We start from the raw sequence: 6,050 nt of genomic DNA on the forward strand, positions 1-6,050 counted from the left end.
GGTGCGGGACACTGAACTGACCCAATGGTTTTCCAGTTTCCGGGGTTGGTGGGAGGAGGGGGGTGGGGGGGGATGGGGATGGGGTGGGGGTTGGGCAGAGTTTGGGAGAAGGCAGTGGGCAGGCCGGTCAGCAAATACACCCGCACTGGCAAACAGAAAAAATAGAGAAGCATTTCTCCCAGTGGGTTTGGTAGCAAAACGTCCAGGGAAAAACAAAGTAGCATTCTAGGCCCTGTGGACCTTGATGCTTTGCCCCCGCGAAAAACAAAGTAGCATTCTAGGCCCTGCTTGGAGGTACAGGAGGCTGGTTTCCCAAAAGCTCCCAGGAAGTCATCTGTTTGACCTTGACCCAGCTCACCTGAGGCCAGTGCCTCTCTTGCTAGCAAGCCTTCTGCAGTCCTGCCCTCCTCGGCTGGACTGTTGGGAAAACTCCCACAGCCGGAGACCCGGATTCCAGGCTGAGGGCTGGTGCTGGGCCTCTCTGCGGGAAGGGAGTGACTTTGGGGTGCCCAGACAGGGACGGCTTAGGAAGCTCTCTTGTCACATCCTCCTCCAGTGTGTTGTTTGTCACTCACACAAATATAAGATGCTGGGCTCCCGGGTCTCCCCCATGTCACGGACCTGCTCCCCAACCCATTTTCCAGAGCTGAACAATCTATTTAAAACAGAAAACCTGATCACATCTCTTCCCTGCCTAAAACCTTTAACACCTTGCACTTGCACTTGGAATAAGACAATACATCATCCAGGCTCTGCACGCTCTGGTCCCCGAGGTCCCCGAGTACCTTCCCTGCCTCATCTTAACCTCCCTCCCCCTGAGTCCCCACCGCCCTGACCTTCTGCCACCTCCACAAATACCCAAACTCCTTCCCTACCTCTGGGCTCTGTACACACAGTACCCTTTACCGGGGCTGCTGCTCCCTTTCTCTTGACCAGCGACCACCGAGGCTCCTGCTGACCCCAGCTTCCACGCACCTCCCTGCCAAGCCTTCCCTGGCCACCAACTCACAGATCCCAGCCCTCCTATCCGTTGCAGCATTCGGGGTGCAGAAAAGCACTGCATTTCTGCCAGTGCTTGCTTTAGACCCACGAGGGCCGGCACGGCTGAAGCCACGGCGTCAAGAGCAGGCCTGGCACGTCGCAGGTGCTCAATCAACACTTGCAAACGGAGTGATGAATTCAAGATGACCTTGAAAGAAAACGACAAGGAAGCGGACCTGCTTTCACCGAGGGCACGCTTCAGACAGCATATGGGTCGGCTCCCACCCCCACTCAGTCCTGTCTGGTCCTGAGACAGACAGGTGGACTTCTCAGGTTTCTGGGGAGGAATTTCACACCGTCTGGGCCCCTTTGCTGTGTTTGCGTTTCTGGCATTTCCCGAGGACCTCCCACGAGCCAGGCAGCGTACTAGGCTCTGGGGATGCGGGCCGTCTTCCTGGACCCTTCCTGCTCTGCTCCGGGGCCCCGCAGCTGCAGCTCAGCCTGTCCCTCCCACCCCGCTTCCGTTTCCTCGCCCTGGGATTCCTGCATCCAGACAGAATCTAAAGAGACTCCCCTTTAAACAGACCGTTTGCACTGGGAAACCCGGAGCTGACATGTCTGATCGGACTCTCTCTGCTTTGCTCCCCTGCCCCCACACCCCAAAATAAAATAGATTCACATTCCTGTTCTATCATCTCGGGCTTCCCTCCCGTCATCTTTCTCTGTTCCCTGCAGACCTCGGGGGTCTAAGCACAGCTCGCTCCATCCCTCCCCGTCACACTTACCCAGGAGTATAGTTTCATCTCTTGGGTCTCCACTCCACTCGTCCGTGGAACCCACACACCCCCTCCCCCGGACACAGGGGTCTCACACCGAGCCGGTGAGAGCAGAAACGGGTACAGCCCCTAAGGAGCGCTGTTTGGCAATATCTATCCAAATGAGAAACGTGGAGATCTTCTGGCCCAGTAACTTCCCTTCTGGGAATTTAGCTTTAAGACATACCCTTGCACACGTGCAGAATGATGTAAGTACAAGGTTATTCTTGGTAGCATCTTTTGCAAAAGGAAGATTGGAAATGACCCAAATGTCCTCCCACGGGGTGGGGGGGACCGTTCAGCAGACTATAATGCATGCAAGGAACTGCTGAGCTGGTGTAAAAAGGTTAAAAATGAATGGGCGCTCCAGGTGCTGGGGAAAGCTTGAGAAATCATGAGGTGAAACACACACACACACTAACAGGTGACAACCGGGCTTAGACCATGCTATCTTTGGGTTACAGAGAAAGAAAATAAGATTTGCTTGCACTTACATACAGCAACTGAGAAAGGATACCCAGAATCAGAAACCGTAAAAGGAGGAAGGGGGGAGCTCAGTAGATGTGGGATGGTGGAAACATCACCCTGGACACAATTTTACACATCTTTATATCTGATGATGTGAAAATATCACACATTCGAAATAAGGGAGGACGCCTGGGGGGCTCAGTCGGGTAAGCCTCTGACTTGGTTTTGGTTCAGGTAGTGATCTCAGGGTCATGAGATTGAGCCCCACGTCAGGCTCTGCACTCAGTGGGAGTGTGCTTAAGGTTCTCTCTCTCTCTCTCTCTCTCTCTCTCCCCTGCCCCCTCACCCACTCTCATGCTCTCTCTTTTAAAAGAAAAAAAAAAAAAAAACACCCACACACAAAAATACAAAACACAGGGCACCTGGGTGCTTCAGTTCCTTAAGCATCTGCCCTCACCTCAGGTCACGGTCTCAGGGTCCTAGGATGGAGCTCCCTGCTCCTTGGAGAGCCTGCTTCTCCCTCTCCCTCTGCCTGCCACTCCCCGTGCTTGTCCACTCCCTCTCTGTCTCTGTCAAATAAATAAGTTTTAAAAAATTATTTTTTTTAACTATTCTTTAAAAAAAAAAAAAAGATTTATTTCTTTATTTGACAGAGAGAGACACAGTGAGAGAGGGAGCAGAAGCAGGAGGAGTGGGAGAGGGGGAAGCAGACTCACCGCTGAGCAGGGGGCCCGATGTGGGACTTGATCCCAGGACCCTGGGATCTTGACCTGAGCCGAAGACAGACACTTGATGACTGAGCCACCCAGGCACCCCCCACCAAAATAAATATTTTTTAAAAAGCTAAAGGAAGAAATTCTTAAACCTCCGAGTTATCTTGAATTTTTTTTTAAGATTTTGTTTATTTGACAGACAAATAACAAGTAGGCAGAGAGGCAGGCAGACAGAGGGGGAAGCAGGCTCCCTGCTGAGCAGAGAGCCAGATGCAGGGCTCAATCCCAGGATCCTGAGATCATGACCCGAGCCAAAGGCAGAGGTTTAACCTGCTGAGCCACCCAGTCGGTCGCCCCTGTTAAATTTTTTTTAAAGATTTTACTTATTTATTTGCTAGAGGTAGTGCGCACGCACAAGCAGGGAGCCCGCCGTGGGGCTCAGTTGCAAGACCCTGGGATCACGACCTGAGCTGAAGGCAGGCGCTTAACTGACTGAGCGACCCAGGTGCCCCTGAGTTATTCTCATATGAAGCCTACTATGGTTTATCCTGGAACCTGTTGAACTGAAAACCTCCAAAATCGGGCCTCTCGAACTGGGTCTGATCATTTGGCTCCTTGGGAATCCATAGGTCCGGCGAAACTGACACCAAGGACCAGACTTCGGGCACCCTCTCTTCCGCACTTTCTACTGCCTCTCTGAAGATTCCCCAGTGTGGAATCCAGGTAAGGGACACTGAAGGGGGGGGTTCACCCAAAACCAAACACCACCCCACGGCCACCCCACAGAGTTTTGGAGTCTGAGCATTCAGACCAGCTCCTCCCATTCATTAAAAGCAGCCCTCACACCCCTCCGGGGTCTTAAAGGCAGTCCCCGGGGCTGCTGGAGCCGGCCAGCCCCAGACAGGGGCCCGAGCATCCTGAGGCTTCTCTCGGGCAGAACATGCTCTTACCAAGTTAGATCCCACTAGGCCCCCCCAACGTGTTATGTCAACACTACCTGAAGGGGGACAGTTCTGAAACCCCCAGGGGTCCTGGGAAGGGACTGTGCTGACCACCGTGTGAGACAGTGAGAATCCCGGCCAGCCCGGAGGCCCTCTGCAGACAAGTCCCTCACCTCTCCCCCGAGAGCCTGCGTGTGGTCAGTGGGAAGGAGGCAGTCTGCGTCCTTGTCCCCAGCCAGCTGGACAGGCTGGAGAACCAACAGCCCGGGACCCAGAGAGGGACGGAAGGAAGACAATGCTGAGGTGTGTGCCAATCTCCCAGAAGGTCTGCAGAAGGACCAGGTGCCCATAACCTACAGCTGTGACCTGCTCTGTAATGCACCGCGGCTGGTTTTCTTCCGTCTGTCTCATCGCCCCCTCCCTCGCCATGCCCCCGGGGATCACTCCCTGCCAAGTCAATGACTCTCCCCCAAATATTTCTCTCCAGATCTGCTCTTGGGGGGAAGCCCAAACCAAAGTAGGATAATCACATCCCTCTCCACATACTGTCCCTGAAACCCCACCAGAAAAGTCCAAGCAGGTGTGGTGCGAAGGGACAAAAGCCTGGCGGGGGGTCAGAGAAGCAGGGCTCTCCTCCCAGCCCAGACGTCACAATCCAAGTGACCTCAGGACACGTCTCTGGGCCTCTGCAGTCCTCGCTGTAAATGGGGAGAGGGAGTCCAGAGAAGCGTTTTTGTTTTGTTTTGTTTTGTTTTGTTTTGTAGGCTCGGACCACCTTGGGAAAAGCGTCTGCAGCTATTCCGCTGCCCTTCGTTTGCTTTTTCCGAACATTCATAAACACGATTAACTTGGGCTCTACGGAGGGGGAAACCGGTATTAAAACCCAAACTGCGCACGTTATGGACTAGTGATGAAAAAACTGACGCTCTCAGCCACTACCACCTTGACAGCTGGATTGTTGGAGAAGAGGCAGTGTGGAGACAGCCAGCGTGCTGTACACTCACCCTGAAATCAGATCGGGGGCATCGCGACGTGGGCCAGTGGTCCCGGGGTGCGAGGACAAGCCACGGAGAGGTATGGAGCCATTAGCACATGCCTCAGTCACCGCTCTGTGTGACATTATCCAGAGGAAGGAGCCGGACCTAAGGTCCCTGGGCAGGTCACAGCTGACCAGAGTGTCCCCGACTTCACTCCGCACCCCATGCCTCGGGTCTTACTGGACAAGAAGGTCTCTCTCAAGCCTCGGGTTTCCATGCTCCGAACTAGAAATTCATTATTCCTGCCACCGCGTGGGGATTAGGACCTCACTGTCACACTGGGGTCTGCGTTGGTGCCCCCAGATGGCCTTGCAGCCAGGGCCCCCACAGAGGCTCTGCCCTGGCACATGCGCTGAACAGCCGGGCAGAGAAGACCTGTGGGGGAGGGGGGTGAGATACCCCGCAAATGTGGGTAGGGTCTGTGCCCTGGGGCTTGCAGAATAAAGGGATTTCGGTGACAGCAGAGCTCCGTGCCCTCCATCTCCACCCCACCCCCACTACCGACAGCACTGTCCTCTTTCCATCTGTCGTGTGAACTGGGTTCCACTGCCCAGACGCCCCTTCAAGACTGGAGATTTATTCCCCCAGCTGCTGGGAAGGCTGTTGGCTAAGACCTCTCAGCCATCAGCCCTCTTAGGAACGGCCTGGGCTAAAGGGAGCCCTGCCAAGGTCACGCCCCTTGCCTGGAGCAGCCCAGTTCGAATTACTCGTCAACCCGGGGGCACAGAGCCCTGGCTCCTGGTGCCAACTTGGGACAACTCTGAAGGGCCACCCTAGCCTCAGAGAGGGCTGGCTGAGGCTTAGGACTTCTCCCTCACTGCTGCCCTCCCCGCCTCCTGCCTGCCCGCCGGTGCCCCTGCTGAGGGTACCCTGGGGAACCGCGCACTCCCAGTCCATCTCCGAGAGGCTCCCCTTCAGGGAACCCAAACCGCAGAGCTTCCTCCTCCATCCTTTCCCTTTTCACTGGAGGAGCCCCCCATCGTCAAAGGCAGCAGGTGCTTCCACAAGACACCACCCACGCCACCCCAGTTGGGTGCTGGTTTTTCTCCCGAGCTGGAGGGTTGAGGTGGGATGCTGGTTTAGCACCCGTGGGCT

This window comes from Mustela nivalis (assembly GCF_964662115.1).
Source record: "Mustela nivalis genome assembly, chromosome: 9".
In the NCBI taxonomy this organism is placed as follows: Eukaryota; Metazoa; Chordata; class Mammalia; order Carnivora; family Mustelidae; genus Mustela; species Mustela nivalis.